The 25,896-nt window shown below is 36.1% G+C and overlaps 1 pseudogene; it reads left to right on the plus strand.

Moving 5' to 3' along the window:
- The first annotated feature begins 123 nt into the window (after positions 1 to 123).
- LOC131875080 (lysine-specific demethylase JMJ706-like) lies at positions 124 to 23,922 on the plus strand (annotated as a pseudogene).
- The last annotated feature ends 1,974 nt before the right edge of the window (positions 23,923 to 25,896 follow it).

Here is a 25,896-nt window from a genome sequence, read left to right on the forward strand (position 1 = left end):
ATTAGTCTGTGCTCAACTCAGAGTCTACCGCTCCATTATGTAGCAATTTCCGCTTCATCCATTACAAACTAGCGGTAGCAGCGGCAACATCATGCGGATGCAGGCGGGAAGATTTTTCATGGTATGACGGGAATTTTTCTATGGCCTACCCGTCTTGTTCTACCCGTCTCATGCATTGCCATTCAACATTCTAAGAGTGAGCTGCAAGCTGTCCAAGTTGAGAAATCCAGGTCTATGCTGCAAACAGGTAATAATTTTCTCTTGTAGATATTTTTGGTTTTTTTTAAATGTGGGTATCCCTTGCTCTGTTATTTGGATCTGTTAAATTGAAAAAATTATCTACCCTTAGAAGTGGGCATTCTAGATGGGTATCGTCTGCGTTGAATTTTTTTTATCCCTTGCCCTAATCTGGTAAAGGATCTCGGACATGTTGGAGCAATAACAACTTGTTTGCAATGGAGTTCTCGTGCGTCCTCTTGATTTCTCAGGTAAGCCCTTACTCGCAGGATTTTATTTATCTATTTTTTCTTAATCGTTTTGTCTGTTTTTTACTGGAATAAACATGGACAATGGTTAATTGTTAATGTCAAGTACATGGGCACAAGAGATTTTATTTGATCTCTAAGAAAAACTTTGAAAATCTCGCGACCCCAAAAAAACCAAAATCATGTGCTATTTTAAGGGGCAACACCAGGGCGCTTCACCACCAGCCGCAAGCTCTGCCTCCTCTCTTTCCCATCAATCAGTCGACTCCCATCCTGATTGATTTTGTCGAATGGTTTTTGGTTCTTAAAACCACAGGACTTCTTGGTTTCTCTATGGAGGAAGCAACTATAGGAAACTCCCACCATAGAATAGGTTATTTATCTTGCTGGCATGCAAACCCCCTACCCTGTTATTCTGGTTCTTCGGAGCAGCAATCCTGAACCGCATTCTTATATGCATATTAATTCATGATTGGGTTCCAGGAAGGGTGTTTCGCGTAAGGTTGAGTGGGGATCTACCACCAATTGATTCAATGCCCACCTCTGCTCTGTATACCATTCTGGGTAATCAGCAACCCTATTAATATAAAGCTTCGATCACTGAGAAGGAGGAAACGAATACATAAAAGAAATGTAAAATACCAACCTATTTGTCTATTCTTATCAACCCAAAAATTATATATATCAACCGGAAAATTATTTAAAATTGTTTTTTTAAAATTGCTATGTTTAATACCGAGTAGGTGCTATTTGTCTATTTGTATCAACCCAACCTGGTTTTAGAACCAACCAAAGGATTTGCCTCCTTTTCGAGAGCCCCACACCATCTCTCTCGATTGTATCCCAATACAGGATTTAAATCTTGGGAATCTGGCTTGAATCCCGAGAATATTACTTGGAGAAGTTCTCTAGCATAGACTCCAAGATTGATTATTTCGGGGAATATGTTAGACATCACATGCATTGGTTAAAAGAGGGCACCAACCAAAGTTAAACGCAAGAGTTTTGATACTTGTTGGAGAACAGAAATCTAATTTCAAAAATTCGCTTTGGCATGAGTGTGCTTGTTGAGTGCTTACTATAACAATCACATAGTACAGAATTTGTTTTAAAACTATTATAAACTATAATGAACACTATTTTTTTCTTAACTTTGTAAGACGATTGAGAAAACCTTATTGTCTTTGAAGCTTTGGGCAGTCCTCTTTTCTTCATTAAACACTATCATTTTTTGATTTGTAACTGCATTAGAGTCCCTCTTTGGACTGTGGCATCCTCTTGATTGACGGATACCTTGCTTTCATTCTTTAGACTGTCATTTCATTTTTTTTTAATAGAAGCTTGAAATAAGGTTTGATTTCATTGTTAACTCATCTAAAATCAAGGCCACCATCATATTCTGTTTTTATGGCAGCATCACACTATTATTTTGATCCACTATTAGCATCTTCTTTGTCACTGATCAATGCAATGGCCTCATTTTGTGTCTTCAGAACCTCATTTTTGTACTTTAACCTGGTCATTGTAATATCTTTGAATTCAAAACCTTACCTTAGATAGGCCATCGTTGTCTTGTGGACATTGGCAATGATGTGTTGTTTCTTAGGGAGACTATTCATGTAGTATGCTAGCCTTTGTCATGTTCCTTGCTCATATGCAACAGCTACTGTCAAAAGAAATCATTGGAGATCCATTTAGATTGCAAAGTCCCTTGTACTGTGGACTGCTACTTAGTTGATTGTTTTATACCTAAGACAAAAGATTGTCCATTAATATTTTATGATTCTCCTTATCTGTCCTTTAAATCATTTCTCACTAACTGCTTGTGTAGAGTCCTTCCACACCCTTCCTTTGCTTCTTGAGAGTGCTCTTGGAATCCTCTTTTAATCTTTTCTACAAACATAGCCATATGATTGGACTGAAATCTTTCTAGATCACTATAATGGTAGGACCCTTTTGTGAGTATAGTTGGGCTCTTTACTCTTTCAATGGCCTCCATTCCAAATACATGGCATAAGGCACTGTCAAGAACTTAATTTGCAAGAATTGACTATGATATTTCTTCCTTGGGTTGTACCTTTCTATTGCCTCTTGATGAAGATTGTACGTTTTATTTAATTGTCAATAATCCCTCATTTTATGTAAGAAAAGACTGCACTCCTAACATGATTGGCAATAGTGCTTGGGGTGTTTGTATAGATCTATCTTCTAACTCCATTTTCAAGCTCACTGTTGTAAGAAACATTTGCCCTTTCTTTCTACTATCTCTGACCTGCTCTGCACTATCCTTTAATGCTATGATTATCTACTTGGAATTCCTTTTGACATGCTTTGTTGTCTAAGATGATTATCATAGATAAGTTGTCTTCTCACTATCCTGATCATTGTGAACTGTTGCTCTAGCTATCTTTGGGATGATGTATAGATTGTATTCCATCAAACCTATTGTCTAGGCCTTGTTATGTCTGTCTCAATTTCCTCGAAATGATGAAAGATCTGGTGACATTTTTTTATAAAGCTACATATGATAGGAAGAGCATTCAGAGATGGTTTGAGGAGAGTGACTTTCCAATAGAACCAAGAATGAAACAAAATTAATCTTGGGGAAAGAAGCCTTAGCAATATTGGCCAGATGAAGAGACCTTCCATTATTTCAATTTATTGCTTTGATATCAATGTCAACATGCTACTGAAACTAATATTATTGACTGTCAGCACTCTGTTATTTTGACACTTATTAGATTTGCCACACTTATATCTTTGGCTTCATGAGGTAGTGATTGTCATTCTCTATCATTATTATACTATCACTTGTCCCTTTAAAATGATGGAATATCAATATTTTTCTCTTTTTGTTATCTGTGTTCATTGTTTGAGATTGTCCATTAATTTTCTTTACTTGTGCTTTACTTATTCTATTAAAGCTAGCAAAAGTATTCTTAGATGTATGTACACAGATTAGCTCCTTTAGTTAACTGCCCTGTCCTTATGTGGGAATGTATCTTCCACTAACTCCATGGCTTGTATTTGGAATGGGATGCTGCTTTGTGTTGGTTGTGGCCAAATTGTCTTTGCCCTTGTATTGATTGCAACAACATATGATTGCTCTAAACTGTCATTAGTTATCATTGTTAGACAAGAACATATATTTATCATTGATATCAAAACTATATCTGATAAAAGGCTAAAACATGTAAAATCAAATTTAATTGCCCTCTGTGTGATACGTCTATCTAATTTAGGATGATAAATCTAAATATTTTTTTGAAAATATCATTCCCACTGCAAGATTATGCACTTGGTATAAGTTGAAGGTTCATGCCAAAGACAACAATTTGGTTGAACATCCATCGCCATACATACTCCCACTATAATACATACTTGGCATATACATATCAGTTTGGTTGCAACACCTGTCATTGTTTGACTCTTCATCATTAGGTAGGTAAGCAAGAAGCTTGGAAACAAATATGATTTATGTTTGGTCTTTAGTACACAATGTATACTTTGACCCTATCGGGCTAGCAACCAGGCAGCACACTCAGATTTAAAAAAAAAAGAACTTGGACTTCTATCTCATCTCATAATTTGACTTCTCTTATCATCTAAAACTCCTCTAAAATATGAGTATTCCTTGTGCAGATTTATTTTTATGGTTTTGACTTTGAAATACATTTGGATTGACTTTAATCTTTCATAATGAATTTATATTAATTTTTTTATAATTTTATATATAAATATATAATTTAAAATTTAAAATTGGGAACATTTACAAGAGAATTCTATTTATTTTAGATATGTAATTCACATGGATATTCCATGGTATGATTCATCAACATGAATCTTTATTCAACATCTTGTTGCCTACAAGTTTCATTCTTATTTCAATAACATTGATGGCTGCAGATGATGATGTTCCTACAGCTAAATATTTGGTTGCTAACACCATATATTCATTATATAAGATATAATATGCTCACATCATCGACTATCTCCCTGTGCATTAGATTTTATAGATTTTCTACAGTTAAAGATAACCAAATAAATGAAAACAATGGTACATGAAAAGATGACACAAATGTCAATGATCTTTGCCTATCATAGCCATAGGTGAGTGTCTTCTACCTACATAGGACTGTCACTAGTCCCTTGGTCTTCTCAATGGCTACTGTGGCCTGTCATATTGTGTCTTTGACTGCTCTTTAAACCTTTTACTACTATTGTGAGAGTTAAGAGAAAGAAAACAGTAAACAAATGATGTATGTTTGCTTTCCTTGTCTGTTTTAGATCTTTAAGGCATTCACATTGGACTTTATTATCTTCATTGCATTGTTTTCTTATAAGTCTCTGCAAACTATCTGTATCCTGTCAAAACTTTTAATCACTGCTCTATGATCATCCTTACTATCAAATCACTTTTCTAATTGAGTTTTAAAATTTTGTCCCAATGATAATCAATTCTACTACATTACCTCTGCCTGAGGATTTCATTTAGGTCTTAAAGTCATTTTCCTCCATCAACGGCTCTCTTAACTGTCGTTGTTGATTGCACTTGGGACTATCATATATAGTGTTGTTGTTCTTAGTTCATACTTGATCTCTGCTACATTCACAAGGCCAACCCTTGACAAGACTTGAAAGCCTTTATCTGCCTCCATGTTGTCATACCTCTTTCCTTTACCCTAAGAAGAACTTTCTTCAGTCTATGGATTGCACTTTTACCTAGGGTTTACTCCTCTGAAAATCATCTCCTTTAAGACTATCCTATGTCGTGTCAAAACATAATGACTATTTTGACAGTTTTACTCCTTATGCTCACTGTCACTACCCTGTGAGACTGTCATTGTTACTCCTTACTCCTTATGCTCACTGTCACTACCCTATGACTGTCAGTGTTACTCCTTACTCCTTATGCTCACTATTACTCCTTATGCTTCTATAACTATCAACCTTGTGTTTTTGTTAATTCAGACTTGAGATAATCTTTGTACATGACTATCTTTTGGTTCATACTACCCCTCTCTAACAAGTGTCTTCAATGTGATTGTATCTTGCATTGCTCACTATCCTTACTATCTTTGATGAGGATTTATAGGGTATGCATAGGATATATAAGTTCTTAGCTTAGTATTAATTTTATTTGTTTCTTATCCTATGTAAGTGTCAAAAATAAAAAGTGAAACATGAAAAGTAAAATGTTAGTTTCGTAGTTGTTATGAGGTTAGCATAAGTTAGTATTGTATATGGTGAAAATGGATAACAATAATAACGAAATTGAAAGGCTAAATGAATTCAACCACAAAACCCTATCCTAACAACAACAAAGATCCACCATAACATATGGAGATTACCTAAGACAATGCAAATCAAATGAAATCACAAAGATTATACCATCACATGTCCAATAGGGTTTGGATCTACATTCTTCCTATCTCCATTGATCTTGCTTGATATATTTGCTCTCAGATTTTATGTGCACAAGAGCTCAATAAAGAACAGAATGTGGTTGCAAGTAGGATCGCATATGCCAAGTAGTCAATTGATCAAGTAGTTAGAATGATTGATTAGAATGCATAGAATGATTAGGGTTTGATAATGAAGGAAGCATTTCCTTATATAGAAGACACAATATGAAATGGAGGGATAAGATTGAGAGGTGTAAAAGGAAGTCGACTATGATTAGAGGGTAGGTAAAAGAAATAATAAAATAATGAAAGGGGTAGGTATTGTATGAATTAAGAGATGAATGACATTTGTCATGGGTAGAAAAGGTTAATGAATTAATTAAATAAATAAAGATTTATTTAATTAATAGAAGAAGTGGGATCAATTAAATAAATAAGATATTTATTTAATTTAGGAAAAGGATAATTTAAATAAATAAATGTATTTATTTAAATGAGAAATAAGGCTAGAAGAGGATAAATGAATTAATTAAATAAATAAAGATTTAATTAATTAATAGAAGAATTAAGCTTAGATAATTAAATAAATAATATTTATTTAATTAGACTGGACAATTTTGGGTGTCTACATTTTGCCCCTCTTTGAGACAATGCGGCTTGTCGCGTTGTTTGAAAGAAGATAAGATGAACTGATACAAATTTGCCCCAAGATGGGAATGATATGCCCCCTCGAGAGATTGGATGAAAATGTCTGAAAAGATTGCAGACAATCTCTCGATAAGAAAGAAAGGCTAGAATGGACTGACCGGATAAAGTGACAGAGTCACGGGATAATGAAGGCTGACTCGAGAAATGAGGGCTAGGGGTAGGGTAGGCTATAAGATAGACCACGGGGGAAAATACATCCTCATTGTCATCTACACATCCACGAGAGCAGATTGCAGAAAGAGAAAAGAGCAGCAGTAGTCAGCAGCGATGGCTTTCGATCACAGATTCGACCGCGTTTGCCGATTTCAGAGGCCAGCAGAGGTAGGAGAGCCGGTAAGTACCAACAAACCTCCTCGTACTTTGACGCATTTAATTTTGTCATTAATGCATGGTAGATAGAGCAATAAATGCGCTTAGAATAGGGTCCCAAAAAAGGTCCAAAAATGTCCAGGCGCGTCTGCGTTGGTGTCAGGCGCGTCTATGCTCACGAGGGGCGTCTATGTTTGTGCCAGGCGCGTCTGCGTTTGAAACTGCGTCTGTGCCAAATGCGGCTGCGTTTGTGATGGTCAGGCGTGTCTGTGCCAAGAAGGAACATTTGTGTCGCCCAAGTGCGTCTGTGCAGAGCATAGGCATGTCTGTGTTTATCAGGCGCGTTTGTGTCCAAAAATGTGAATTTGTGTCTTCTAGGTCAAATCGCCAGTTCTGTGATGAACATACGCTATCTATTGGATAAGCTGCTGAGAGGATACACTCAAGCAGGTTCTCTAGGGAAGACTAGGATAGATCAAGGCACTTTGTGATGAACAGTGAGTACCAAGATAGAGTACTTTGTGATGAACAGGGAGTACTAAAATATGAGCAGCACTTTGTGATGAACAAGGAGTGCAAATGTGAGTAACACTTTGTGATGAATAGGGAGTGCAAAACACATAGTACTTTGTGATGAACAGGGAGTACCACTAGGATAGAAGCAACACTTTGTGATGAACAGTGAGTGTCACTAGGGTAGATAGCAATATGCATTTGGATAAAAAGTAGCATTTTGTGATGAACAGTGAATGCCACGATGACTGACATGATTGATTTGCTTGACTGCAGGAGTATTTGCTTATGTTGGAGTCCCGGGAGAGATTCTTGTCTACATAGAGGTTGAGACCTGAGCTGACAGCTAAGGAGCGAGCTGCTATTGAGGAGATGGGATTGAGACATGTTCTATATGTGCCTGAGTTTCAGGCGAACATGGGACTGTTGACTGCGCTGGCGGAGAGATGGCACTCTGAGACCTATACATTTCATTTGCCGATAGGTGAGATGACAGTCACCCTTGAGGATGTATATAGGATACTGAGGATACCGATTGATGGGGAGCTGATCCCATATGATCAAGATGGAGATAAGGAGGCCCTAAGATGAGTATTCCAGGACCCAGGACTGGAGATGAGGGCAGGACACGTGGCATGGGACACTATGCTAGCCACAGGACTAGCGCTGCCAGTAGTGGTAGGAGGAGTGATCAGTGGGTTCCTGTGTCTAGATAGGGCGACACGGGGGTTGGTTATGGGTTGGGGAGGAGCACTGGAGACATTGGTGACGTAGCACACCAAATATGCTTGGGGACTGTGTGTGTTGGGACACCTCTACTATGAGCTACATCAGTTCGTATATCATGGATCAGTGGGATTGGGCTGTGGGGTGACATTATTGTAGGTATGGGCTTATGAGCATCTGCCAATTATGAGGTCGATACACTTCAGAGGCAGGGGACATGGACGCAGCTTTGTGCACTTGTATGATATGATCATGTCGCAGCCACGGATTGGCAGGTTGGAGCACTGGCAGCGAGTGATAGATGATATTGATGTGGTCATATGGAGGCCATATCTGGGATGCGAGCAGCGGGAGGATGATGCAGTTGAGCTTCCTTACACCTTTTGGAGTAGGTATCTGATTGGCCGGATGCCCTATGTGCTGGAGAGGTAGCTAGTGGACAGGGTTACCCGACAGTTTGGCAGGATCCAGAGGATGCCATGGGGCTCAGGCATGTATGCATAGACTATCAGAGATCAGGCAGTTACACAGCTGGTAGAGATGATGCCACTACCCTGGGACATGTGCCCAGAAATTGAGGATGCCGACATGGATGCCGAGTATACAGCATACTGGGTAGAGCATCCCTTCCCACACTTGATGGATCTAGGAGAGCCATTGGATGGAGATGGGGGTGGGGATGATGATGATGGTGGAGGTGATGGGGGTAGAGGCCGATGGAGGAGGAGGGGAGCAGTTCGAGAGAGGAGGGTTGCACCTCGGAGGGAGGGTGGAGAGGAGAGACAGGCTCGGGTGGTGAGGGGTCGCGGTGGATTTCCGCTACAAGTGCCAGCAGCATAGGGTCCCAGGCAAGTACAGGTACAGGGACAGGTACCAGTACAGGTACAGGCACAGGGGCAGGCACCCGTACAGGGGGAGTCACAGGCAGAGGTGGAGGGGGCTGACGTAGAGGAGGATGAGCTGATAGAGCTGAGGGAGATTTACTAGTGCTAGGCAGATGAGATCCAAGAGTTGGAGAGGGAGAGGGAGTGGCTCAGGAGGAGGCTTAGAGATACTGAGCGGGAGCGGGATCAGGCTATTCAGCGTTATACAAAGGCTGAGACAACGCTGAGGGCGGGGATACAGGCAGTGGAGGACACAGGGGCGGGATATGCTTATGTCCTGCGGGCAGGGGAGGAGATTTCCTACTGGCGAGATCTCTATTATGGTGCAGTGCCAGTGGATCAACGGGCAAGGAGCTTCCATAGACTATCACGTACAGCGACAGCTATGGGAGGGAGCCGGAGGAGATAGGCATTGAGTGGTGGGGTTATGGGTCCTCCACCACCACTAGATAGAGGAGATAGGAGGGATGATCCTTGAGCGGGTCCTTCAGGGGCTTAGGTTCCGTCGAGGCCAGCGGCTCCGAGGGAGGGAGTTCATCATAGCCATAGAAGGCTCCCTATGTATCAGTATTGTACCATTTTTGTATGATGATGTAGACACCTGCAGGTGCTTTTGTAGCCATATGATTTTGACATCATTGTATCATGACACTTTATGATTATATATATATGAGATGATTCATCTTTGCGACAACTATATGCATGTGTACCTATGTGATGAGATGTTCTTATGTGATGCTTATGATATGGATGCAAATATGTATATGATGCAATGCAATATTTTTGTTCTTTTATGTTTTATATGTGTATGCATGATGCAAATGTGAATGTATGTAATGCAAATGAATATGATAATGCAAATGTAAATTGTGCTAATAGGTGTTATGTGTAGGATGTCATATCTATATGTATGTATGAAATGCTTATATGTGGTGATGCAGGTGCGACTACATGAAATGCAAATGTTTTTGGTGTGTCACTATACTCAGTCATGTGATAGTAGGCTACGTGGACTCAAGAAGGACGATGGAAGTCAATCAAGAAAGGGGGATGGAAGACAGATGATATGAAAGTGAAAGAGCTTCTTGTGCGTTATCATCATTGAGCTTTATTATGGCAAGTAGGTTATGACAATCGAGGCATATGTTTGACCCAGAAAGTCATTGTACCCATTTGCATGGAGATAAGACAGTCGCAAACAAGGAATGCCCCAGTTCATACTAGACTCACAGTGTCCTCATATCCTTGGACAAGTCATAGCATTACTAAGAGACAATCCACAGACAACAAAAGAAAATAGGTGATGATACCCCATCTTCGCCTTTCTAGTTAAAGACATCTTGGAGATAGAATCTCTAGTCAGAGACATCCCGGAAAAGATAAAAGACATGTCACCAAAAGATAAAATCAAAAGAAAACCAAGACTCAACACCAACATCCACTGTAGCCCTCAAGTTTAGTGTCTCTTGTCACTTGTATAGGTCTTATTTGATTGTGGTCACAATGTTTACTTTCACAAAAAGGATAGATAGCATGGAACCATATGTTGTCTGAGTCTGTTGAAAGATTTGATTTGTTGAAGCCCATTGTTGCTATTGTGTCTCATCTGAAACTGATACTTTATTGCGGAGAAGATGAAACTTTATTGTGGATCTGAGATGCAAATGTTGCTTTATTGCAAATTGTGCGCAGATAGACTGAATGAAGCTGGAAGAAACTGTACTCCTCGAAACATGTGATGTTCTCAGTTCCACACCTATCACTAGACGTAGGATTTGCCTTAGCCACAAATAGGATCTGATTTATTATGGATGGAAAGGGAGGTGAAAAGGGAGGTTTATTATGAATGGCTAACCAATCTTGGGTAGATCAATAACAAGCCATGATGGGAATGGGTAAGTTTATTATCAACAAATAGGTTGTGAGTGTGTGCAAAGTGAAAGGATGAAAGTGAATCCTTAAGGAGGGAGGAGTAATGTCTCTACGCATGGCGCTGGTGACCCAGTTTTCACCATGGTACTTGCCCAGGGTGCCACCGAAGTGGTTTTCACCGTTGGACAAAATTATTTCTCTTTACTTTTTTCGATTTTTCAATTTCTTTTATGTCACAAGGCGCCTGTTTGCCAAGTTTTCACCAAGTAATGATTTTTTTTGTTTTATAATTTTTTTTGTATTTTTGAAATTTTTGATTTTTTTGTATTTTTTGAATTAGGATATTCCAAAGAGCTATGTGTAGAACCTGCGAAGGTGCATGCTATTGATAGGATCCTCTAAAGGTTCACCTTCTGTTGTTGAGAGCTGATATGCCCCAGATCCATATGTTGCTGTGATGATGTAAGGACCAAGCCAGTTTGGTTCGAACTTGCCCTTCTTCTCTCTGTCTTGCTGATTTTTGGGGTTTTCTCTGAGAACCAAATCACCTACCTCGAATGTGCGAGGCTTGACTTTGTGATTGTAGTTGCATTGTTCCTTGACTGAATGATGTGTAGCTTGAGTGTCTTTCTTCCTTGATGAAGGAACTATGATAGAATTACTAGTGTGTGGACTACACAGGCCCGTATGCGTGTCACCTAAAGAAGTTTGGGCATCCCTGATAACAAAGTCCTTCAAGGAAGCTCCATTAAAGGTCCATGATGTATCACCAGAAGGGAAAGGATGTGTGGAACAAGTAGATGAGTGATGAAGGCTTATGATTGCGAAAAGAAGTGAAAGTAGGATAGCATGATGGAGACTTAGGATCAACAAGTAATCTTTTTGACTTGCAATTGTAGAATTTTTGCCCCCAGTTATTTTGATATTAGGGGAGATCAACTCTTGCTCTTTTTCTTTCATTGGATTTTTATCCTTGACCTTGATTTTTGCAGAGTCCAATAGCTTTTGATTTTGATTTGGACTAAAGGACTTTTCTTTATTATTGACTTTTAGATTTTTCTTTTCAAAGCTTGATTTTTGATCCCCAATGAGTAAGGGCTTTTGTGATTCTTGTTGACCCAAGTCTAGGAGAGGAGTGGAAATGGAATGAGCAGATGATATGGTAAGGCTATGTGAGTTCTCAAGAGGGTTGGCGATACACTCAATAGATTCTTTGTTGGAACCACTCTCAGGACTATTGATATCCAGAGTTGCTTGCACCACTAGAGGAGATTTACATTCAGACTCAGTAGCCACAACACTAGGTGGTTCACACCCAATTCCTTGGCATTGCAATTTTTTTGTAGGTTGTTCTTGTCAACTGAATACCTTAGGAGATAGTGGGAGTTGATCAACATGAAATATATACTCACCACATCCTAGGTCTTTAATCTTGAAATTTTCTTTTAGCTCTGCTTGTTTGGATGTAGAAGCTTTTAAGGATTCAGGATCCACATATGTCGATGAAGGAACAGCTTCGCGATTGACTGGGATTGTTATTTCTAATTGAGATTGCAGATTGTTGCAATATATGAATGGATTTGGGTTAGCTTTGACGGTCACTTCAACTCCATTGTGAGGGAACTTGATACATCGATGATATGTAGATGGGACTGCCCTCATTTCATGAATCCAAGGATGTCCTAGCAATATATTGTATGTGAGATCAAGATCAAGTACTTGACAAACCACATCCTTTGTAATTGGCCCAACTTTGAGGGGTAAGGTGACTGTACCCTTGGATGAACGCTCTTCATCATCATATGCTTTGATAGTAATTTTGTTTGTAGAATTCACAACTTTATCAGAATATCCCAACTGTTTAATAGTGCTCAATGTACAAATGTTCAGACCAGCTCCTCCATCTATCAGGACTCATTTTATTCAATGTTTGTGTATGAAGGCTTCAATGTGTAAAGGCGCATTATGTGGCTGACTCACGGAGGCATCATCAACTTCTGTGAATGTAAGAGAGTGTGGAATGGAAAGGTATCCCACCATGGCTTGAAACTGGTCCACGTTTAGATCAGTAGGAACATAAGTGTCTCTCAAGATTTTGTCAAGAATGGCTTTATGTGCGGGAGATATGCATAATAGCTCAAGGATGGAGATGAGCGCGGGTGTCTTCCCTAACTGTTCTATAAGGTCATACTCAGGTTTGGTTGATGAAGAAGCAGTGTTTTTAGTTGGAGCACCTTGCAAAGGGATTTTACCTCAGCAGGTTGTAACATGACATTTAGAGGTAGGTTCAGAAGAAGATTCAACACCTTTTACGGCAATCTTGGGTCTCCGAGTAGAATTCTTAGACGCTTTGTCCTTGATGATAATGATAGAGACGTAATTGTCCATCGAGATGTGATTGATAGTTGAATCATAGTTGTAGGATGCTCTATTATAGTTGGTTTGATCCTCTGTGGCTTTAGCTTTTCCCTTGTCATGTTTTGGGAATGGTTCCTTAAACATCTCATGTTCTTGATTGGAGGAATGTCCTTCAATCTCAATGTCACCCCTATCAATGAGATCTTGTATGATGTTCTTCAGTCGATGACAATTTCCTGTCTTATGACCCTTGCTCTTATGAAATTCATAGTACTCATCATCATTCCACCAATTTGGTTTGACCTTTGGTTCATATGGAGGAAAATATGGAACTGTGATTACCTTGTTTGCCACTAGCTTCTTGAAGACTGACTCAAGTGGTTCTCCCAATGGGGTGTACTTCCTTCGTGATCTAGAAGTTGTTTGAGTATTCACTTGATTGTTTGTAGAACTTGAACCCGAAAAGATGAATTTGGGTCGCACTGTGTTGGCGTCAACAACACCATCATTGACTATGTTCTTGTTTTTATTCCAAAATCTTGGCTTGTCTTTTCCTTTAAACTCATCTTTGTTTTCCTTGAATATTTTAATGACTCCTTGTTCAATTAGGACCTTCTCTGTTGCTAAGCCTTTTTCTATGACGTCCTTGAAGGTGGACAAACAAGCTTTCCTTAAGTCATAACCAATATCTTTGTTAACATTTTGGGTGAACATCTCTACCATTTGTTTTTGTGGAATTTGACAAGAGCATCTGCTGGCTAGATTTCTCCATCTTTGTAAAAATGATGCAAAAGACTCTCCCTCTTTTTGCTTGGTGTTGCACAAAGTAGTGACTGATATGTCTGTCTTTATGTTGTATGAGAAATGTTGAATAAATGCCTCTGCTAAGTCACCCCATGACTTAATACCAGGTGGGAGTTGGGAGAACCATTCCATAGCTTGATCACCTAGGCTTTGTGGGAATAATCTCATCAAATATGTCTATTCTGCTACTACCTCAATGCAAGCTGTGAAAAACTATCTTATGTGTGCCTTAGGATCCCCTTTTCCTCTATACTTATCAAATTTAGGCGTCACAAAGTGTGTATGAAAAGGAGGCATTGGAATGCTCTTGTCAAATGGATAAGGACATATGTCTCTCATTGTGTATGTTGGCTTCGGTGTATTTATGTCCTCCATTTTCTTTTTTCCCTGATTTGTTGCTCCAAATTGCTCTTAGGTGGAGATCAACTTCTTGGATCATACCCCATGCTTGAGGCACCAATTTGAGGAGGAGCATGTTGCATATATGGATGATATTGATCATACACATGCTCATATGGAGGAGGTCTATAGTGATGCTGCGTATATGGACCACTTGGTATAGATTCATGTTGAGGAATGAAATATCTATTTTGTCCCTGTATACCATAGTCTACAAGCATGTCATGAGTTTGTTCCAGTGTGTTGTCCCCAAATTTGACATGGGGTTTCCTAGTGTCCAAATTTTGAGCATGCCTTTGAATATCCAATTGCTTTGGTGGTTGATCCTTAGCATTGGTATGTGATTGAGCATATTTATCTACATAAGACTTCCATAATGGTCTGGGAAGGTGAGTATCATATGCTTGACCATGTGTATGTGGGACCTCTGGTTTTTGAAACAAAGATGATGGTGATTCAGGCACAAGATGTGGTCTTCTATTGCCTCCACTATTAGGTCTCCTTTGATCCATGTTGGAGTGAGTTTGTTGCAAAGTTCTATGTTCCATTATTTGAGACATGTCAAAATCATGAGGTATCTTGGCTCCACTTTGTGCCATCATTTGTAAGAAGTATTGTCTATCCCTCCTCATTATTTCCTCAATCAATCGATTGAAATGGGGATTCATAATGGATTCTTCCACATCTGCTGAATGTACGGAAAAGTTGTCCATATTGTCATTGTGTGTAGCGTTGTTGTTTGTAGTGTCCATGTTCTCAACATTTGGAATGTTTCTATAGGCATCCATGTCAGGTAATGTAGTATGATCAGAATTGAAAAAGATATCATTGTCATACTCATAAGAACTCATGTTTGCGGACTCTTGAGCCTCTTTAGTTTCTCTCCTAGATTTTTGAAGACGGGTTTCAACCATGAACTAGGTATTGACCAAGATGTGTGAGACTAGATGAAAATGGAAAGAGTATGGAAGACTAAGAGTTGGATGGAATGTAAATTAATCTGAGGTGTACTTGCAATGTCCAAAGTGTAAGACCAAGTATGTATGTAGTAGAGTAGGTGTGGCTTCCAAAGAGAGGATGGTTTCTCTTGATGAGGTAAGTTGACCTTGACTCTAAGTAAGACCAAATGAGACCCAAAGGTCATAGACCTTGATGAGGGACCACTTAGCAAAATGTTGTTGTATGTAGTGTGTTGACAAAGTATGATGAGGACAAGCAAGTGACCTTTTGACTCAAGTTCAGACAAATGTAAATTTAATGCAAGATGTAAAGCAATGATGGACTTTGTGAGACCCAAAGACAAGTTGAATGCTAGATGAAAACTTGGAGAAACAACCTAGGAAGCTCAAGAATTCCGAAACTGATTGCTCTTGTTTGCTAGACTGTAAAATTTTTCCAATTTGTGAAGTTGTTGGTTGTGACCAAATCTGAATGTTTGACTGTTTTTCGTGACAAGAGGACACAATGTTGATGAGGACTCAATGTTTGCAAGTGTTTAGACTCAAAATGACTCCAAGAAAAGTGTGTTGTTTGATGTAAAAATGTTTTGCATACACTTGAAGACACAAAAGACACAATGTTTTGTTGTTTGGTCTTGAATGTTTAAAATAAGTCAAGCACAATTCTTATGGCTAGCCAAGACAATAGTTGTTGATCCCACATGGGGTTTTACCCCCGAGGCTACGCTATTCAGAGTGGATACTTAGATGCTTGACCTCACTGGCTCCACCCTCGGCACTCACTTCTCGGGTCAGCCAAGCATCAGTCCCCACGAAAACTCCCCGTGGCAAACTTTGTATCTCTACTAAGAACCGTATGTGTGTGGGCTGCTACCAGAGGTCCAACCTCTTGCCTCAACAACTAGAAGGATTTTGGCTTCTAAAACAAAAAGGTGCTAGTAAGGGCATCCACTCATGTGGCCATACATGCAGCACATGCAGCTCTGTAAATACAGAAGGCTCCCAGCCGGTAGGGGTTACGGCCTACAACTGATCAAATAAATTTGATCAAACGGGTTTATGGGGAGACATAGTGTCGGTATGAACTAATCAGCACACGTTATCCATAGTTTTCACCATGAATACAGTTGTTTATAGTGGTTCGAAAGAGGTGGGTTTTCCTTGCTACCACTTGGGTCATTCTCTTCTCACTAGTAGTCCTAATGACCACATGGGAAGACAGGCCCTCTAAAGATTAAACAAAAAGAGACTATTGCTCAAGACACAAAAGACAATGATTCAATTTTAGTGCACCAATTGAAGTGTTTGCTAGTCTATGAAAACAAGGCACACAATAAAAATCCAAAAACCCTTGCCAAGGACCTGCAGCAAAGATTTATTAGTAGTTTGGATTGTTTCAAATGATCACCCCTTCCTGCAAGCACACAAATTAGGTAAATTTTAGATCCAAAAGACTTTGTGAAATAGGGGCCTTCAACAATGCGTTTTGTTGACCAATTCAAAGATCTGATTCATCATAAAAAAAGACCACCTAGAAAATTTCAAGAGATTTCAAGAAATGTAAGAAAATCCAAAAAAATTGCTAATTTTCTCCAAAAATTAATTTTTTATGAAAAATCATAAAAAATTCATATAAAATGGAAAATCGATCCAAAAAATATAAAATTGTTATTGGAGAGTCCAGATGGTCTTCCAAACCTGCACAAAATTTTTTTTGCAACAAATTTAAGCAGTTTGTGAGATATGAGTAAAATAATGCAAAACCCTAATTTTCAAAGATCAGATTTTTGAAGAATAATTTTGCATCAAATTTAAAATCACAAAAAATAGATCCTATGTATAATTGTGATAGATTCCCAAAAATGTAAGAAAATCCAAAAAATTTGCTAATTTGCTCTCAAAATTAATTTTTTATGAAAAATCATAAACAATTCATATAAATTGACAAAACGATCCAAAAAATCTGAAATTTTTACTGAATTCTTCTAATACTTTTCCTGACCTATAAAAAATATTTGATCTCACAATTCAAAGCCGTTTGTGAGATCTGATCAAAAGAAGGAAAAACCCTAATTTTTAAAGATCTGATTTTTAGGGAAATATTTTGCATCAAAATTAAATGCACAAAGAATAGATCCTATGTATAATTATGATAGATTTCCAAAAATGTAAGAAAATCTGAAAAATTCTCTCATTTGCTCTCAAAATTAATTTTTTATGAAAAATCATAAAAAATTCATAGAAAATGAAAATTTAATCCAAAATTTTTGAATTTTGGGTTGCGCGCTCCTGATACTTTCTTCAACCTGTAAAAAAAATTTGGTTCCAAATTTCCTTTCCATTTGTGAGATATGATCGAATCTCTCCAAGACTTGATTTTGTGTCCAAAACCCTAGCTGCACAAGATTATTCTCCAAATTGTTTTACAAAACAGCAATATAGGGTTAGAAAAATCTGCAAAAATCATAGATCTAACAAAAATCCATGTCCCACGGGGTGTGCCAAAATGTATATGGTGAAAATGGATAACAATAATAACGAAATTGAAAGGCTAAATGAATTCAACCACAAAACCCTAGCCTAACAACAACAAAGATCCACCATAACATATGAAGATTACCTAAGACAATACAAATCAAATGAAATCACAAAGATTATACCATCACATGTCCAATAGGGTTTGGATCTCCATTCTTCCTGTCTCCATTGATCTTGTTTGATATATTTACTCTCAGATTTTATGTGCACAAGAGCTCAACAAAGAACGGAATGTGGTTGCAAGTAGGATCACATATGCCAAGTAGTCAATTGATCAAGTAGTTAGAATGATTGATTAGAATGCATAGAACGATTAGGGTTTGATAATGAAGGAAGCATCTCCTTATATAGAAGACACAATATGAAATGGAGGGATAAGATTGAAAGGTGTAAAAGGAGGTCGGCTATGATTAGAGGGTAGGTAAAAGAAATATTAAAATAATGAAAGGGGTAAGTATTGTATGAATTAAGAGATGAATGACATGTGTCATGGGTATAAAAGGTTAATGAATTAGTTAAATAAATAAAGATTTATTTAATTAATAGAAGAAGTGGGATCAATTAAATAAATAAGATATTTATTTAATTTAGGAAAAGGATAATTTAAATAAATAAATGTATTTATTTAAATGAGAAATAAGGCTAGAAGAGGATAAATGAATTAATTAAATAAATAAAGATTTAATTAATTAATAGAAGAATTAAGCTTAGATAATTAAATAAATAATATTTATTTAATTAGACTGGACAATTTTGGGTCTCTACAAGTATATCATGGTTTTATTAGTTTATTTGTTATTCTTCTTCATCTCATGTTGAGATTTGGAAGAGTATATTATATGTCTTTTTTTTTCCATCTCACATGGAGATTTGGAAAATATTCCCAAATCCTTTATTTTAGGCATATAAATGCCTATATATGTGTAGCTTTCTCCTTATGAAGACATTTTGGAATAATGAAAGTTTGCAGCCTTGTTTGCAGAGAAATTATCTTGTTTGAATTTGTTCTCTAACTGTAGAGATTGTTATCTCATTTGTGGAATTCAATCTTTGTTTGTTACTCTTTCTTTGCTTGTTCCATATTAATCTTTCTCACAAATTTCACATAATTTTATCCAGGGGTTTGAATTTGGGTCTATACTTTTAAACCCATATGTTTTACCACATGAGCTCATTCCATTTGATGGGAACTACTTACCCACTATAGTTGGACTTCTAGATTCTTGTCTAAATTATAGTTGCAAAGTGGGATGTTTGAGTTTATCTTTGGGGATACTCTTTCTTGAAGACTTGTAACTCTTTGCCAAGGTTTTCCACATATACAGGGATCATTCTTGAGTACTATATATATGTTTATGAGTAAATGAATGGTATAATTCAGTTGAGCATATCAGATTTTCAGTTTGTCAAATATCACTACTTTCTTTAGCTGACTGCTTAATCATTACAAACTAAAGTTCTTTCAACTTGGACACTAATATTGAAAACTTCATCAAAATTTGTTGCCGGTTGTTACTATTATTGCACAATTTCCTACTATTATAGACTAAGTTTGTGGCCAGAAACAGAAAATAATGCCTCTTTATCTAAATTGATGTTCTTGTTCAGTCCCCACACTTCAATTCTTTCACAATATGAAGAAATGTTTGGAGCCTTTGTCACCAAAAGTTCCAGGCGTGCCTCAGACAAAGATTTTGGTAGTCTGGCCTAGTCCTTGGCAAGTCCCAACACTTTAGTTCTTTTTATATATTATTTTCAGAATATGAAGAAATGTTTGGAGCCTTTGTAACCATAAAGTTCTAGGTGTACCTCATACAAAGATTTTGTTAGTCTGGCCAAGTCCTTGGAAAGTCCCAACACTTTACTTCTCTCTATATATTATTCTCAGAATATGAAGAAAATGTTTGGAGCCTTTATCACAATAAGTTTCCAGTTTTTGTAGCTTGAACACTCTAGTCATGAGTACTGTAAAGTTTTTGTCTTTTTATGTCAGTCTTTAATAAATTGAAAAATTGGATAAATTAAAGTCAGACATTACATTTTTTTGTTTGAAGTTTAATTTTATTCTACTTTAGCAACAATACTAAATTCTTTCTTTTCTTTTTCTTTATTCTTATCTTGTTCGAAACTCTACAAAAACTGCAAACAATAATTTAGCTTTGTACAATACTGCACTTCCTTCCTTTCAGTTTTTACTTGGATTCTAAGAAATGTGAAGCAGTCACCAAAATGGGAAATTGTGGAACTATATCTAGAGAGGGTCCATAATCACCTCAAATCTCGATTGGGAGTGACCTAAATCCTTGTTTATGTGATATTCTCAATAATAAATTACTGTCCTTTCTGGATTTTTGTTTTCTACTTTGTTTATGATCAAATGAATAACCGAAACTAAGTGAAATAATATATATTTGCTATTATGACTTGTCTATTCATTATGGAAACTGACTTGACTGAAACAATACATAACTACCATCTTGGAACTGTTGGTGAAGAAGACTGAAAAAAAAATGTTTTGCAATGTATACAATATAATCTCATACCTGACAAGTTCAATACGTTGTTCAATGCATCCTGGTACCTTTTTCAGACAATATTAGTTATAGCCTATTGTGCCAATGGCACCATCTTCTAATAGCAGATATTGATTGACTGAAATATATTTTGCACTTGGCACATATTTGAGGCATGATTAAGCACCCTTGTTGACTGCCTAGAATACTTGTCACTTGCATACAGTTACTTAGTCCCTCCTTTGTCACCCGACAAGGGTATGATTATTGTGGCTAAGCAATGGCAAATCTGAAGTGTTATCAAGTGGATGTAGAGTGGCTTAACTGTAGATCTCTCTCCTAGCTGGTGGCACAATGTAATTAGTTTTGCACAGATGCCAAATTCTTTATTGTATTTTCTGAGTTATATGACTGTGATTTGGCTTGAACTTTTGACCTTTTTAAATCTCAATCTTTGCTATGGACTAAGTTTAAACTGCCATTTTCCATGCTACTATCCCAAACATGAAAGTGGGTGGTTTTGCATTTAGATCAACTATACAGTTTCTTCTAATAGTTTGCCTTTCTTAACTCCATGGTTTCAGTTGCATAACCTTCTGGTTCTTATTGCTATTGCGATACTCCTCCTCCTCTTCTTCTTCTTCTTCTTCTTCATATTGATTTCTACTCAAAGGTTGTTGTGTATATCAGTTGTAATAACATTACATATGGAAGAGGATGTAGTTATATGTAAGTTGAAACTCTGTATGGCTCTATATAAGCTTGAATTTTTTGTTAACTCTTATTTCAGAACACAAACCATTTTCGGCCTCCTTTTAAAGATTGCAACTCAAATTCTATAAAACTAGTTCCATGTTGATCATTGGCAGGTTGGTTATCTCCTTATTTTCTATTTTTGATCTTATTTCACAATAAATGCATCATATAGAAGGTTTTATTTTGTGCAATTTCTCTTGGCCATGCTATAGGAATATGCAAGATTTTTTCACCAGTGTCTACAGTAGTGCCTGCTGGAGTGGTTCTAATGAAGGAGAAATCTGGATTCAAGTTCACCACTAGAGTGCAGCCATTTGAAGTTGCAAGATGGGATACTGAAGAATAAATTAAGTACTATATGAGTGGAAAATAGGAATATTAGCCATATATATGTTTTTTAAAATAGACAAGTTTTAATTCTTAAGTTATGGTAGTCATGTACTGTGCAATTTATGATATGGAAGTGTTGTTTTTCAGAAAATACTCCTTCTGTGAATTTGAGAAAATAGAAAATAAGCTATTTGCTCATAAATTTTCTACTTTGGCAAGATTGCCTGCCAAATTTGTTGAACGAGAGTTCTAGCTTGAGATAACTTTAGGGAAAGAAAACTTTGTTGAGTATGCATGTGATGTTGAAGGGAGTGCCTTCTCAAGATTAGCAAATGATTCACTAGGAACCAGCAAGTGGAACTTAGAGGTCAATTTAATTAAGTTTTAATATGTGATTCAAGCAATGTGGTTATAATGTGCGAGAGCATATGCCACAAGTCTATAACTTATTCTACATGTGACTACTGATACCTTGTTTCTCTTGAGGTGCATGCAGGATATTCGAGGCTTCCAAAATCTGTTATGCACCTACTTGAAGCTCCAATTCTGGTAAGCCTTGTTAGTTTGTCTAATCCTAGTGAATATGAGTCGTGTTTTCAGCAGTTCCAACTGAAATTCCATTCTGGTTGGTGCAGGGGGTGAGTGACCCAATGCTTTTACATTGGAATGCTCGTTAGCATGTTTGCATGGCATGTTGAGGATCACTATTTATACAGGTAAGTCTCTTATAAAATCTATACTAGTTTCTATTCTTTGAGGATCATCATATTTGACAAGACAAGCACTATTATGAATTTAAAATTACAATATTTTCAGAAATCAAATTTTCTAACTCTTCTCTTTCTATGGTAGCATTAACTATCACCATTGTGGTGCATCCAAGACATGGTATGGTGTTCCTGGGCATGCAGCTTATGATTTTGAAAATGTATTTATGGAAAATGTGTATGGTGCAGAAATGTCCATTCATGAAGGAGAGGATGCAACTTTTATTTTGTTGATAGGAAAAACAATAATGTTTCCACCAAAAATATTAAGTGAGGGTAGAGTTCCTGTTTATAAGATTGTACAAGAGCCTGGGGAGTTTGTAATTACGTTTTCCAAGGCATACCATGTAGACTTTAGTCATGGTAAAGACACCAGATGGATTTATATTGTTGAGTGCATTGTATTAACTGTCTTATTCATCTGTTAAAAATATTCATTGCCTTTTCCAAGTGAAATGGGGCCATGTAAGGTGTATGTACTATAGACTGAGCCAAAGCCTCCTCTAGGATTGTAAGCTACTAAAAATGGATTGTAAGATGCTAAATATGGTTCTATCTAGTCATGTGAAGTTTGATTCTATTGTGTTCATCTATACTTGTCAAAAATGTGGATGCCCATGTCCATTGTTCATGGAGTTAGTAGTATTGAAAGATTTGGCTTGTGGCCATAAGGAAACTATACATTTCTGTGAAGATACTACTACCTTCTCCTGTAAAGAACCTTGTGGTAACCTTCTGTTGTGAAGAGACTTTGCTACCATTTCCTATTTACTGTATCCAATATTCTTTGGAGAAACACCACATCATTATGTAATATACAAAACATTGAAAATAAATATTATTATTATTGTATTTCTTGATAATAATTTTGTTATGGTATTTTGTTCAATGTTTTGTAAGAAATTAAATATTGAAAATAATTACATTGAATCTTCTCTTGCTATTTGGAAACATTGAAGGTTGAAACCTACACAAAAAAATATTTAAAAGAAATTGTTTATTTTTTTAATACATTTTGATTGAAAACTATAATTAAAATAAATTGTTTATTTTTTTAATACATTTTTTTATATTGTATTTCAATAGACAATAGTTGAGGTCTAAAGATGTATTGTCTCTTGAGAGACTATATGATTTTAATCCCAACTATTGTCTCTACAAAGACAAAAAAACTTATGTTTTAAATTGTCTTTATAAAGACAATTTTAAAGATGATAATTTAAGACACTCGGTTAAAGACATTTTTTTAAGACAATACTAAATTTGTTTTTTGTCTCAAGTTGAGACAATATGCTCAAAACATGTCTTAAATATTGTCTTAAAACACCCCTCTATGTAGTAGTGTTTTATACTTATCAGAAACAGGAAAACATGTCAATCTAACGTTTAGAACAGCGCTAATCACTTCGTAAATGATAAAAAACATGTTTGAATGTAAAATTAGCCTCCTTATATTGGCCCTTCGGCACAAGAAATTCTGCTTCAACAATTTACATGGCGTTTTCAGTGCAGGGTTACTCATCGATTACGTCGGACCCGTGGGCGTCCATTTTCTTGCTGTGCATTTTTAGTGGAAGACGACAGAATTCTGCTTAATATTTGTTTACTAAGGCGGAATAGTTCGATTTGTCTTCATCACGCGGCTCCCTGGTTCCTCGTAATATTCGATTTATGATTATTGGATATGCTAAGTTTTATCCTTATCATAATTATTATAGCATGCGACTGTAAATCTTTAAATAATGTTCTTCTAGCTGTTATTGAATGTGTTATATTAATGTAAAACAAGTATTATCATTTTCACAATTAATAAAACTTGCTAAAATTATTATAATATAAAATGTTATATTAATAATAAGTTTAAGATAAATGTTGTCATAATTTTTAATTTCAGTGATTTGTATTTTATAATTCGGAATAGTTCATTGTAGACTTAGATAATAAAGTTTTTGTTATCAATAATACATTATGCATGTGGGGGTTCCTAACTTAGACAGTGATATTTATTGCTTATTAGTTAAATAAAGAATATAAGATCAGCAAAAGATGAAAAGATAAAAACAAAAAATAAACTACTAGAAGTAGGAAAAAAAAAGAATAGTATATGAATAAAAACTCAAGTTCTATAGATGATTTGAGTATATTTATTGGGACTATGGAGGTATTATTGTAGTAGATATATTCTTTGATAAATTACATAGGTCTCTTTATAAAGACTACATAATCATGTGTGGCAATGGAACAATGTTCAACATATGGTTGGGTCAACCTTACTTTCCTACCCACTACCCTTGAATAAACAGTAATCTTCTTAGATTTAGAAAGGAGTAAATGAGTCACATGCATAGATGCCTTTTAATTAATTACACCATTCTAGGGCTAAATACTAGGTATAAAAGCTCAAAACTTAATAATTTAAAATAGTTTCATGCCTTCAAATTATACGTATAATAATATATTATTAAGTTGTAGCCAAAATATAACAACACTTACTCTAAATGATAATTATTACTTTGATTAAGAGGCTACAAAATAGTCATAATAGTTCAAAATTATCTCAAGGATGTATAGAAACAAGATATCATTCAATGCAATAATGAAAGCAAAAGTGTTTGTTCTTGTGAAGTCATAAAAAAAAATGTAAAAATGATTTATGTGATAGAAACTATGATAAAATTTTGAGATATACTAGCATCTATATTACTATTTCAAGATAATAAGTATTATAGTTACAGAAACAAGAATCTTTTGTATATTTACATGATCTAAATGATGAGAACAAACCTTCAACAAACCTATATCATAAAGAAGAGTTTAAGATACTCACTCCTCTCATGTCAGAAAGACTAGATAAAATCATATAAGAATTACTTGTATCACTCACACTATAAAATTACAATTTCATAGGACAATGTAGGATACAATGAATAATAAGACACGGTTCAATCAATTCTCTTACATTCTTTACTAGAATAGAATGGTCTTTGAAATAACTTCTCCCTAAGGTAGAGATATTTATGTTTAATGGTAATTTATATAGAAATGAAGGGGTTGGTCAAACATATTAAATGAAAGAGGTGCATAAATTTTTTAATGATGATGATAAACACAATAATAAGTCAACCAAAGAATCTGATACTCATTTGAATAGTTGGTATTTTGATGAAATAGTTTCTATCCCATTCATGATTTATATAATAATATCTCAAATTTATAATTGTACATCTCTAAGGTGGTTATCTTTTTGATAAAAACTTCTTAAGGTCATTGGATTATATAGCGACTTTCCAAGAGTGATTATATCAAGTAGATGTAGGATACATGCTATATATAGAATAAATAAATTATATTACCTTCCTCACATATTTTGATCCATCTCTAAAAGGGTTACTAGGAATTCATTAGATTTTAAACCCTAAATTTGATTTCAATAATTAATTTAAAAAGAAATATTCTTTCATCAAAAAATGGACGGCTATGATAAATTTAGTAAGCGTCATAAATATCATCTTAGGGATAAAATAAATTTATTGAACACAATTTCACTGCAAATTGACTCTTTAACTATTT

The sequence above is a fragment of the Cryptomeria japonica genome, chromosome 4 (genome assembly GCF_030272615.1).
Source record: "Cryptomeria japonica chromosome 4, Sugi_1.0, whole genome shotgun sequence".
NCBI lineage: Eukaryota > Viridiplantae > Streptophyta > Pinopsida > Cupressales > Cupressaceae > Cryptomeria > Cryptomeria japonica.